Genomic DNA, 13403 nt, shown 5'->3' on the forward strand with positions numbered 1-13403 from the left:
GCAACAATTTGCACCAACTTCAGGGGATATATAAATGTCAGCTATGGTTATAATTATCCTATTAATGTTAGAGAATATAAATTCCTTTACTTGATCTTGAATCCATGACTGAGCAGTAATGTGAATAGTATGGTCTATATGTAAGCATGTAAGGTTAATACTGATCAATTGTCTATTAAATTTGGTAGGAATGAACAGGTAATCTAGATGAGTCAATTTAAATCAAAACAGTTAACCATGTAGTTATCATCATTTAAGTTGGCTGTGTAGCTCTCTAAAATTCACCAAATACTTTATTTTGTTTTTGTCTTTTAGATTAATACTCTGATTTCAGGAGAATTTAGGGTGTCTTAAATTTAAAACCCAATGCACAAGACAACACCACATTGAAAGTATGCAAAGGAAGCAGATGCTACTAAGCATATGAAATGGGCTCATGACTACAATTAAGCAGAGGATTTGTTAAATTTTTCTGTCAGTAAGGTAGAGAAGGAGAACGTGTGGGGTTATGTAGTCACCAGATAATTGCTAACCCTTGACTTCAATTTAAATTGTGTGAACTGGACACATTAATTCATTTTAAGTGACTCCATTACAGCAGAGTCCAAAACTCAGTGATGCCTGGTAGATAGAATTAAATGAAGCTTAACGAGTCATAGGGAGGGACCAACAAGTGAACTGATAAAGAATCCTGGACATATCATAAAGAATTGTAGGAAACCTTCATTGTAAGGTCTTATGCTTTTAGTAAATAATTCTATTATTCTAATTTATATTTCTTATGTATGGTCACTTTATAGAATACTATAATGTTTAGCAATGAATAGACATTGATAATAAAAACAATTTCCAAAGGAGAAGAGAAAAACACACCACTTTCAAGAGTTGTAGTAGTAGTAGTAGTAGTAGTAGTAGTAGTAGTAGTAGTAGTAGTTCTTGGACTTCTTGTTGTTCTTGTTTTGCTCATGTCCAACTCTTCATGACCCCAATTAGGGTTTTCTTGGCAAAGATACTTGGGTGGTTTCCTTATCCAGCTCATTTTACAGATGAGGAACTGAGGCAAACAGGGTTAAGGAACTTGCCCAGGGCCACACAGCTAGAAAGTGTCTGATGCCAGATTTGAACACATTGAAGATGAATCTTCCTGATTCCAAGTCCAGTGTTCTTTCCTCTGTACCACCTAGCTGCCTCCTTCAAAAGCCACCTGAAATTAAAAATTGTTTAATTTGGGAATGTCAAAGTGCGTCTCATATAGAAATATGAGACATTAAGTAATAAACTTTTATGGTATAACTTGACACGCTAAAATGATCCTATACATTTGCAATAAAATTAGAATTAGTTTATGTAGAATTTTTCAGGTATTTATTTTATTGTGTATTATTTGTGAGTTCATTTAAAATAAAATTTCACAGGTTGGAGGGGATTCTAGGATGTCAGGTTGGATTTGATTCAAGTGACAGCTAGTATACACTACATTGACTTTGGCTTGTGTGCTATAAGGAGTTAGCTTGGGAGATTTACAACCATAGACTGAATCTAGCAGTTCACCATAAACTCAATTTATCATCAGACATTACTTTATCAGATAGTTCTGCAAGGTAGAAAAATTATGCTGCAGGTTTCATTAATTCCTTGGCATATGTGACTGGATTCTAAGGATATATAGCTTCTATATGAACATTTCATTGTGGACTGATTTTATTACCTACAGTTCACATGAACATATGCTCATATCTCTTATAAAAGACAAAAACAGCAACTTGGGTATGGCCTCTTTACTCACCCCCACCCCCTTTACACTTCTCCTTCTGAAGCTGATGACCTTGTCAGTTTTTTTTTCAAATTTAATATCTTTAATTTACAGCACCATGACAAGATATGACAGGATTGCTATCAAATGGGACTTTAAAATTCTAGGTTCCATTTCTTATGTTACAGTTGACAAAATTATTTGTGTGTACCAGTTTTCAATACCTAGCTCATTTTAAAAATCATATACTCAGGCTAGGGTTACTTTTAAATTAATAAGAAAGATGTTATTTTTTTCAGTATTACATTTCTCTCTAGTTAATGTCTTCTTACTAGACATTCAAAAATAGTTCAAGCAATAAGACAAACACAGTTGGAACACAAGATCTTGTGATGCAGTGCTCTGTGGTGAGGAGGGTTTGGGTGGGCTGAGGAGCAAAGAGATCCAGGGACATTCTCCTTATGGATATTGGCTCATGAGGTTACTCTTGGGGAGTCTAGTGCTTGAGAGAGAGGAATGGCAGGCAGCAAAATGGACATGGGCTGGGAAGAGCTAATCTGAGACCTGTAGAAACCGTGCCAACTGACAGTATCTTTTACATTTCATCACCCTGGAACCAACCACAATACACACATGTACACACACACATACACACATATAAGTACATAAAATATATGTATATATATGTTGTGTGTATGTATGTACATGTACATATATGTGTATACAGTATCTCTTTTCTTTGAGATATATGTGTATATATACACACATGCATATACATATGCACATTCATGTACATAAATATAGGTTTATAGATATAGATCTCTATGTATGTTTGTATGTATGTATGTATGTATCTATCTATCTATCTATCTATCTATCTATCTATCTATCTATCTATCTGTCTATCTATCTATCAGTTTGCAAACTCTTTTGCCTAGAGATCCAGGCTCTTCAGCATCTGGCAACTACTCTCCTTTCAGCTTTATCTCTTACTATTCTCTTCCACAAGATCTGAATTCTAAACAAACTGGGGCACTTTATGGCCCTCAAACACATTCACTCTTGCCCTCTCACATGTCCTTGATCACACCATTTCCTATGATTACAAGGTTCCAACCTTTCCATTTCAACCTATGGGAACATGGCTATGGTATACAGTTATTTTGACCTCATAATAACTTTTCCCCATAGCATTACAAAACAAAAACCAAATATCTATAATTTTCATAATTAAGACTAATATACAGGGAGAGTTAGTACATACTTTTTTGTTTGCAGGTGATTGTGTGCTCAATAGAGCCTTTGAGGCTGAGATGCAACAAAGTATGGATTGATTCTCTGCTGCTTGTGCTAATTTTGGCCTAACAATTAACACTAAGAAAACAGTGGTTCTCCGCCAGCCAGTACCATACCATCCATACCTGGAACCATCAGTTACAACAAATGGAGAAATTTTGAATGCTGTGGATAAATTCACTTATCTTGGCAGTATACTTTCCAGGGATGTATACATAGATGATGAAGTTGACACACACATTGCCAGAGCTAGCTCAATGTTTAGAAGGCTTCAAAGGAAAGTGTGGGAGAGAAGAGGTACTAGACTGCCTACCACAAAATGGAAGGTCTATGAGCCTTTGTGCTGACTTTATTTGTGTGTGTGTGTGTGTGTGTGTGTGTGTGTGTGTGTGTGTGTGTGTGTGCGTGTGTGTGTGCCTGTGAAACCTGGACAGTCTATCAACACTATGCCAGTAAACTGAATCACTTCTATTTGAATTGTCTTAGGAAGATTCTGAAGTGTAATCAGTGCCTCTTAAAGTGTGGGTTGCAACCTGCCATTTAATAAGTACTGAAGGAATAGGTTGTGAGGGAAAAAGGTCAAGCAGCCCTGCTGAAGATCACCTGGCAAGATAAGGTACCAGACACTGAGGTCCTTTCTCAAGCTGAACTGCCAAGCATTCAAACTCTACTGCAGAGAGCATAACTCCGGTGAACTGGTCACAATTCTTTGAATGCCAAACATACTTTACAGAGAACTCACACAAGGCAAGCACTCACATGGAGATCAGAAAAAGTGATACAAGGACACTCTCAAGATCTCTCTGAAGAACTTTGGAATTGATTGCATGACAGGTGAGATGCTGGCAACAGACCACCTAGCATGGTGTGCCCATTACAAAGAAGGTTCTGTGCTCTATGAGCAAAGCAGAATTGCTGTAGCTCAAAAAAAAGTTGATATGCATAAATTTAGAGACATATCCATTCCAGATGTTTACATGTACTATTTCTGTCCAACCTGTGGTAGAACCTTCTGATCTTGTATTGTTTTGATAAGCCATAATCATACATACTATAACTTGACCCCAATATAGCGATGTCATTTTGGTCCTCTTCAAGATTGAAGACCAACAACTGACCAAACTATTTTAACATTATTTTAAAAATAAGTAAATTACAAATATTTTCTTACTTTTCTAAAGCTTGAGATTTAGTACTTCTGTATATGTTTGATGTGATGGGTTCTACAATAACTATTTGTTGCTGTTTTATTAGATGGCAAAATAATATTACAAGGAGTAATCATTTTCAACTAAAATGCTCACATTGGTTGTCAGATGAAGATCTGATTCAAACCACTTTTTCTTTGACTCTTAAACATCAAAACTCTTTGAATGAACTGTATAATATAATTCACCAAGCAAGCACCTACTTGTGAAGAACAATGTGATAGGCTATGAGAGCAAAAACTGAGTATATGCTCATGTTTATGCCACTTGGGTAGCTCACTGAAACACCAACAAATATACATACATATAACATTTCTATATAAATATTATATTGTATTGTGTTTCTTATATTATTATATTCAATATATATCTGTGACTTTGAAAGAAGCATGTAGATAGGTGTTTAAAATAGTTTTGCAAAGGAAGTTATACTGAGCAAAGGTTCATAATAATTCTGTATTAAACGAATGGATAGATGAACTAATTAATTAATTAATTAAATGCATTTATCAAGTTCTTACTTCATGATAAGCACTAGATATACAGAGTCAGTAAAGTAAAAAATCAATCTTAGAATATTCCCTTTCTTATCCTTTCTTAATTTTAAATTCCATACATCTGTTCACTTCCCAAATAGATTCCCTCCCAGCCACCCATGGACTGATAGATTAATACTAAAGATTTCCTGTTCAGTGAAAATATTTCCACAGCTTAGCTTCATTTGCAACCTTTCTTGTCAAACTGACTTCATGGTTATCTGTCCCATAAAAGACATTCCTCAGACCATTTTATTTATATTTTTAGTTAAATCTATCATGAACCTTCATAGTTTTTCTTTAATATCAAAATTTCCTGAGTTTATCTGGCTGATATTCTGATGAAATAATATTTAGGAAACAATTCTGCAGTACATTAGTCCTTCTTATATTCATCTTAAACATCATTTTCAAGAGTTTACCTGACAAGTAATTCCCTCACAACAATGGTTACCATACTGCTGGCTACCTACAGAATAAGACTCAAGATCTGTTTTCTATTTATTATCATCCCTTACTTTTATATTTACTCATTCACTGTATGCCACTATTTACTGCCCCAATAATTCCATACTCCAACACTTTCACTCTATTTCTCAGTAAATGTCTGCCCTTGTTGTTCCAGTAAGACACTGCCTTACTCTACTATTTACTACAATTTCCTATGTTGCTTTCAGCCTTTTAGGATCCATTTCTTATTGTTCAAATCTTTAGTTCCTCTCTTCTTGTGGAAAGAATTACATGAATTACAAAGAAGTTTCCAGACATTGCCTCAAACATTTCTACACATTTTTAATATTCCAGACTGACATGATTTATAAAATTGCATTGAATATTTTAAGACAAGTTATATTTTGAAGAAATCTTTAAAAATAATAATTCTAAACTTTACTGACTAAATTCAGATGGTACATAAGCATTCAAAACAATTACACCTTCCATCATTTTTTTAAAGTTGCATATAGTCTTATTTGAGAAAATACCCAGTTTATTAACTGATAGTGTCATAAATAACCTCTTTAGCCAGTCATAATCCAAAAAGTATTTAAAAATCACCACAATTGTTATTCTGGATATAAAGTGTTTTATTTTAATTGTATAAAATAGTTTTATATTTAACTTAGTAACTATTGGAATCAACCTTTAACAAAAAAAAGACAGGAATTCACTTTCAAGTGTCTATTAAATCATCTTTCTAACTCTCTAGTAAAGCAATCAGAAAAGAGAGTTGTATGAAAGATGCTTGAAATTTTAAAATCATTATGTAAATGTTAAGTGATTTTAAAAATAAATATTGCTAAATAAAATGTGAGCAATGTTTCATGAATAGAATAGTTTAAAAAAAAGAAAAGAAAGAAAACTTAAACTATATTCATTCCCTTGCTATCTGTAACCTATTTCCTGTTTAATACACATGATCTGTTGCGCTGTTTCTTATATGACCTATCACATCACGAAATCTAGATTATAAATTCCTTGAGATTAGGAACTATTGTTTTCTTTGTCTTACTTTGGGCCTACAGGATTATAAAAGTATTTTAGATACGAATTGGATATTAATGCTTCACATGTGGCATATTTGCACAAATTTGATAGTGTTATATTCAGTGAATGAGTAATAAGATCAAAGGATCTGAGAATCTAGAGATAGAAGGGATCTTAGAGAATATTGATCCAACCTCCCACCTCATTTGAGAGATAAGGAAAAATGGGGCCCGAAGAGTTGAAGAATTTGTCTAGATCATGGAACCTGGGTCTTCTAACTCCAAAGCTTCTGTTCATTCCATGACATCATGCTGTAGTGTTGTCAATCAATTTAGATCTTCTCCCACATGCAACTGTTGAAGAGCCACATTCCTTATCTTCACAGTTCTTAGAGAAACATCCAGTTTTGAGGAGTATGGCACACTGATGACCAGAATTCTTAGTGACCATTTCTCCTATCTGAGATAGGACTTTGGTTCTATTCCTCAAAGCAGATACATAGTGATAAAAACTCCTAGACAAAAGGACGCTGGTTCTCATAGCAGCAATGCATCACGTCCTTTTCTTCCAAAGCAACTTCTGTGAGATCTGAGCTATGATGCAGTGCCAGCTATTTCACTGACCAGCTATAATCATGAGGAAAAGTCTTATAAAGTGTTTTAACAGTGTGAAAATTCCTACAACAAACAATTTTCTATAGTAATTAGAGAAGTCGGGATTCCTTTCATGTAGTAGAAAATAATTTTGAATGATACAAGTAAAATCATTCAATAATACATCAGTGTCTTTTTTTATAGATATGTAAAAGTAGCCTTAAACATCTTGAGAAATGATACAATAACTTAAATGAGCCAAACATTTTAATGTTAAATTTTTCTAACAAATTTCATTTAAAAATATGTCCTAGTATTTTCTTTTGGAGAACTAATGTTCAATCCATAAATTAAAATCTAAATCATGGAAAATATGTCTATTTTTGTTGCTTTTCAGTCATTTCAGTTATGTCTAACTCTTTGTGCCCCATTTGGGTTTTCTTGAAGTGGTTTGCCATTTCCTTTTCCAGTTCTTTTACAGATAAGAAAACTGAGGCAAATAGGAAAAAGGGACTTGTCCAGGGTCACTCAGCTAGTGTCTTAGGCTAGATTTAAATTCAGGTCTTCCTGACCACAGGACAGCTCTATTCACTATGCCACTTAGCTTCCCCTTATTATATCTATACATATTTACAAAGTATATTATATTTATCTTGTGTCATAGAAATGTCTCAATATTTACATGGGTTTGCATTAGAGCTGGAGGTTTGACTCTCTTCTATACTAATTTTGTACTTCATAATCTGAATTATATTGTAAATTTAATATTGGAATGACTTAGATTAAATTGAACCCAAGTAACTGAACAATATTATAAAATATTTTTTAATGTGTAGGATGTAATTATTTGAGATACAAATTCATGGTAATTCCTTAGTTCTCATTTATTGCTGTCTTGGGTTCAATACTTGGATGTGTGACTACCTACCACCTTTTAACTACTTATGTGATAATCAAGCATATTTAAGAAAATATTCCCATGAAAGAATGTTGTCAATTGATTGAGACAAAGACTTAATATTACATTTTTAACTTCAAACCTTTATATAGATCAAAAATGCTTTTACAGAGCAATTACATATTCATAAATTTATTAGTCATCATAATGCTATTAAGTAATGCAAAATTAGTCTAGGTACCTAGGCTAAGCTATTAGATATTTGGCATTTTAAATATTAATTAATTAATTTGCTAATTTTTTAGGGACTCCAAATTTGAGCTCTTCCTATGAGCTCAGACACTTAATTTTGATAGACTAATAGGTGATCACAAGTGGACACATTTCATATGGCTCTTATTCACCCTTATTTCTAAGTGAACTAGTTTCCAACTTGACAAAGATAAATATAATATACTTTGTAAATATAATATATGTATAGATATAATAAGGGGCAGCTTAAGTGGCACAGTGAAAAGAGGAATCCTTGTAAAAGTACTTTCCTTTCTTGCTACCACCAAGGCTAACCATTGAACAACTGTCACAGACTTCCAAATAAGCCCAAGATCTCCTGGAATGGAAATGCCCTTCAGACCACTTATCTAGTTTTCAGCTTAGTGTCTGCAACCTTCATTCTGAAAAGCACCCTCCTGTGGAAATGTGGCCTAGTATGTATTCCTGAAGGTGCTACAACCATAACCACGGAAGAATCAAAAATAAATGTTCCTACCCCCCAAAGCTTTGGCATTATCAAATGATTCAACATAAACAACAAATATGATTTTATTACTGGAAAGGATGTTAAAGAGTCTGCTTTGTCACTGGCCCTGCACCCTAAGGATCATGGAACCTTTCATCTGACATGGAGTTAAAACTTTCTGTTTGTGTTGTCTTCTCCATGAGAATGTGAGCTCCTCTGAGAAAAGGGACAATATTTTTGTTTGTATTTCTATTATTCTGCATATTATAAGCAATTTAATATATATTTTATATACATTCTTTGGTACATTGGAAGAGCCACATATGCATAAGTGTGTGTATGTGTGTGTGTATTAAAAAGAGAAAGAAAAAGAAAAAAATAGTTTAACCTGCTGGTGTATATTGTCCTTGTGCTACTTTGGCTGATAAAGAACCAAATGCATGGTGTCATAAGCAATCAATAAAAGTTGAATTATCTTATTCCAAGGAGCAGTAGGATAGTCTAATTAAGGAGCCTTTTTTTCGGTATGAGAAAAATAGGACAAAATGTTCTCACTTTATATATCTTTCAGAATGATTCAGTACCTTTCCAAAGTAGTAGTAGCTGTCCTGGATTGAAGATACTAAGTAAGGAAAAAAAACTTTGGATGAAAGGCCATTTAGGGAGACACATGAATACATACACATATTTTAATATGTATCTCTATATACATAGATACACATATAAATATATAGAAATAGGCATATACATACATCTAAACATATGCATACATTTATTTCTGACAATGTAAGAGAGAGGGAATGTCAAATGGTCTTTTTCAATTTCAGGTATAGCATGTCCCCTATTTGAGCACAGGCTTATATGCAACACCTGAGAAGCTTGATGGTGCCCTGTGGAAGCCATATAGATATAAATACAGCTATAGATATATACACATATATTATACATATTACATATATATCAGTTCTCTCTCTCTCTCTCTCTCTCTCTCTCTCTCTCTCTCTCTCTCTCTCTCTCTCTCTCTCTCTCTCTCTGTCTTTCTCTCTCTTTCTCTCTCTCTCTCTCTCTCTCTGTTCTAGGCTATTTAAGAGGATAGCGTAATACAAAGAACTGCCCTAATTGGATGCTTGAAGGCTCCATCTAGCCAAATACAGCCAGTGAAGCCAGGTCACCATAGCCATTATTCTGGCTTTCCATAACTGCTAGAAACATGATCATAGTACTTTCAAAAAAAGTTCTTTTCTATTGCATTGTGGTTCCCTTTATTATGGTAAACAATCCCACATTTCAAACCCAGTCCTTTTGTGATTCACAGTAGGATTTAGGATAAAAATAAATTAACTTGGAAACATTTAGCTCTTGGAATGAGGAAGAGGACATTGTTGAGAGAGTGCAAAGAAAAGAATTCATATTGTTGATATAGCAGTAATATAAAAGGCTGGAAGAAATTTGTTGAAAGTGTTTTCTTTCCCTTTCTCCCTGAAATAAGGAAATTAATTTGTTTTCCAATCTGTAGTGTGGCTGAAGAAAGAGATTTTGTCATTGCTAATATCTATATTTAATTAAATTTTTAAAAACCTAATGATCACACAAGTTGGCATAATCGGAGATAGCAAATGTAAAGCTCTAAGCTAACCTTAATGTATTATATAAATGCTAACTTTTATTATTATTATATATTTATATTGAAAATAAATGATTTTAATAAAGTTCTAATGCCACATTACCATGATCACTTTGATCAATAACACTGTAGAAGGGGTTATGGATTTTATCCTGAATCCTATTTAGCTGTTTTGTTAGCATTGGATACAATTAATGAAATCTCTTTTCTCATTTTCAGTTTCCATGGCTGTACTCTTGCACGTATAGCATTATAGGATTATAAATTTGGAGCTGGAAATAATTTTAGAGACCATCAAGTTCAACCCCTTCATTTTACAAATACAGAAGCCAAAGTACAGAGAGGTTAGGCTTGCCTAAGGTCACATAGCTAGTTAAATGTCTGAATCAGGATTTAAACCAGGTGCTTCTGACACTAAGTCCACTATAATACACCATGTTCAACTTAATGAACATGTTTACGCTAATAGCTCCAAGTTTCATTGGCTTGATCTAATTTGGTCTTTAAAGCAATAATACTTTTTTTCCCCCTTCTTCTTCAATGAATGGGAACTGAGATTCATTATATTAAAAAGTCTTTAGTAATTCTGTGAATTCAAAAAAAAGCATAAAAATGCGAGATCCAATATCAGTTTAATACTGTTACATTTTAAGCCTCCTACATGACAAATAAGACACATAACATGGTATAATGGATAGAGAGTTAGTCTTGGAACCATCAAGACCCTCATTCAAGTCCTGCCACTGACATGGTTGTGTGATGCTGGGCAAGTCACTTAACCTCTTAGCGCTCCAGACAGCTCTCTCTAAGATTCTAAGTTTCAGTGAATGTGTGGAATTACATTGATAGAGGAATTCTCATCATCTAGGAGTTCTCTATGTGATTGAAATTATAGATCCAGGCCCTATCCCTACATGGCAAATGTTCTTCATATGAATCATAAACTAAGCCATGGGCACCTGATAAACAATTGTTAAAACAAATCAATTATTTTTTTTCCTTTTAAAAGTATTTATTATGTGACAGGTGTGACATTTAAAAAGTTTGAGAAATAATTTCTAGGTAATAATTTCTCCTATAATTTCAATAATTTCATGATTTCTCATTTACTTACAACTCTAGTGAAAATCTTGCCCATACTAATCTTTGGTCCAGTTTCAATGTATATACAAATAAGCGATTTGAATTACATTCACATTTGATACAAGGGTCAGTAATCATAATAGATGAGGGGTTTTTTGGGGGTTTTTTGTTTGTTTGTTTTTTACAAACAGGTTCAAAGCATCTTGTCACTCATAAAAGCAGCTACTATGTTTCATTTTATGGTGTTTAATAAAAAGGTGCTTCTTGAAAATAAAAGTCAAGAGATCAATGGCCTAATAGAAATTAAGCAATTCACAACATGCTGAATTAACACTTCTCCTTACAAAGATCCCAAGAATGCTTGTTGGGGGACAAACACTGTTCAGTTGCACTGGCAGCATCAATGGTTATTTCAGACATGGACACGGATCCTTAGCATAGACAGAACTTTGTCAAGGGAAGCCAAGGCAAAGTTTGTTGCTCACTCTTTATAAAGGACCACTGCTTCTCCCCACTTGTCCATGACTCCGAGGAATAAACTGTGCCTCAAATATTGCTTGTTTAAAAGTACATTTTTTGCAGGTTTTTTTAGTACCTGACACAGAAAAACAACAACAATTTGAGAAATTTTACAATTAAACTTTGCATAAACTCAAATCCACATGTCATAACACAGAGGGCAAAGGACAAAGCAAAAACAAGAAAACTAAAGTGGCAGTTGTATACAATTGGACACAGTTGTGTCATGTACACTAAAAGTCTTTCACAAAATGGTCATCTCAGATCAACAGAAGACCACTCTCCATTCAATGTTGTCATCCCACAAGATGGGCTGCTGCAGCATCTGTTTCTGTTTTCTCCATGTCCTCCTTAAATACGGTTGGTAATTGTTTTGGTGATTACCCCACCCCCAAAGCTATTAGTGCTTTGTAGACCACTGTAGTCTAACCATAGTTCCCATAGTTATACCCAATATAATCATGTCCTGCATAGCCACTATAGTTTTGACCATCACCATAGGCACTATTGTAATTTCCATATCCTTGATCATAATAGTTATTAAATCCTTAGTTGCAGTTTTGGCCCTGACCTCTGCAGCTGCCTGTAATCCCACCCCTCCCACCAGCTGCAGCTCACTCCTTTCTGTTTTTGCAGTTGCTGTTGCTGTCGGCTTTTTTCTTTAGGCTCAGCAACTTTGCTTTCACACTTCCCAGAACCAATCTGATGATACCTGTTTTCTAGTAATTTCTTTACTGGTTCTTCATCTGCATATATGATAAAACAAAATCCTCTTCCTTCTTTCGTTTTTATGTCCTTAGGAAGTTCAATATTCTCAATCTCTCCAAACTCTCCAAAATATTCTTTGATTTGTTCTTCAGATGTATCAAGGCTCAGTCCGCCGACAAATACTTTATAGAAGGACTCCTTTCTTTAAAGCTTTAGCCCTTTTGGGGTCTACCAACTTGCCACCCAGCTTGTGCTCTTTAAGTTTCAAGACCTTATCGACATTGGCAGCGTCTTTGAAAAGCACAAATCCAAATCCCCTCGAGTTCCCCTTGGAATCTGTTTTAATTATACAATCTACAACTTCTCCAAAAAGAGACAGGTATTCAGTGAGATCTTTCCTGCTCGTATCCTCGCTTAGCCCCGCAATAAACATTTTACCATCATCCTGCTGGTTCTTGATGGCGTTGATTATGGAGCCATCCTTGCGATACATTCTCACATACACCATGGCTGTGGGGCTGGCGGCAGGGGACAGGGGCAGGAGGGTCAGATAAGGAAAAGTAGCTTCCAGGTTGTATCAAGCTAGATTTAAAATGGTGGGCTCACAGTTTGTAAACTCTTGGAAGAGGGGGCCTGGCAATTAATGAGTGAATGAGAAGTGGCTCACTCCATTGAAGGGCTGAGAGAGTGATTTCATGTCACTCTAGGACTTTGAGACCATCTTTATACCCAGCCCCCCCCACTTTGGGCAATCTAATCAAAGAATTTGTCCCCACCCAAACCTGAGTAGAACACAATGGGCTTCCCCACCTTAGATTAAATTCCTGGTAAAATTGGGGGGGGGGGTCTAACCAAGATTGAGGAGTTAATTCAATCTCATTATCAGTAAAGTCCTTCCAAAGACTAAACTTTGAAAAGAGGACTATAAAAAAGGGGGAACTCTGGATCTCCCCAGATCATT

At 34.7% G+C, this 13403-nt stretch overlaps 1 pseudogene; it reads right to left on the minus strand.

Moving 5' to 3' along the window:
* Positions 1 to 11999: 11999 nt before the first annotated feature.
* Positions 12000 to 12917, minus strand: LOC110200387 (heterogeneous nuclear ribonucleoprotein D-like pseudogene; annotated as a pseudogene).
* Positions 12918 to 13403: the final 486 nt, after the last annotated feature.

This window comes from Phascolarctos cinereus, unplaced genomic scaffold, assembly GCF_003287225.1.
Source record: "Phascolarctos cinereus isolate Bilbo 61053 unplaced genomic scaffold, phaCin_HiC Scaffold_4;HRSCAF=312, whole genome shotgun sequence".
NCBI lineage: Eukaryota > Metazoa > Chordata > Mammalia > Diprotodontia > Phascolarctidae > Phascolarctos > Phascolarctos cinereus.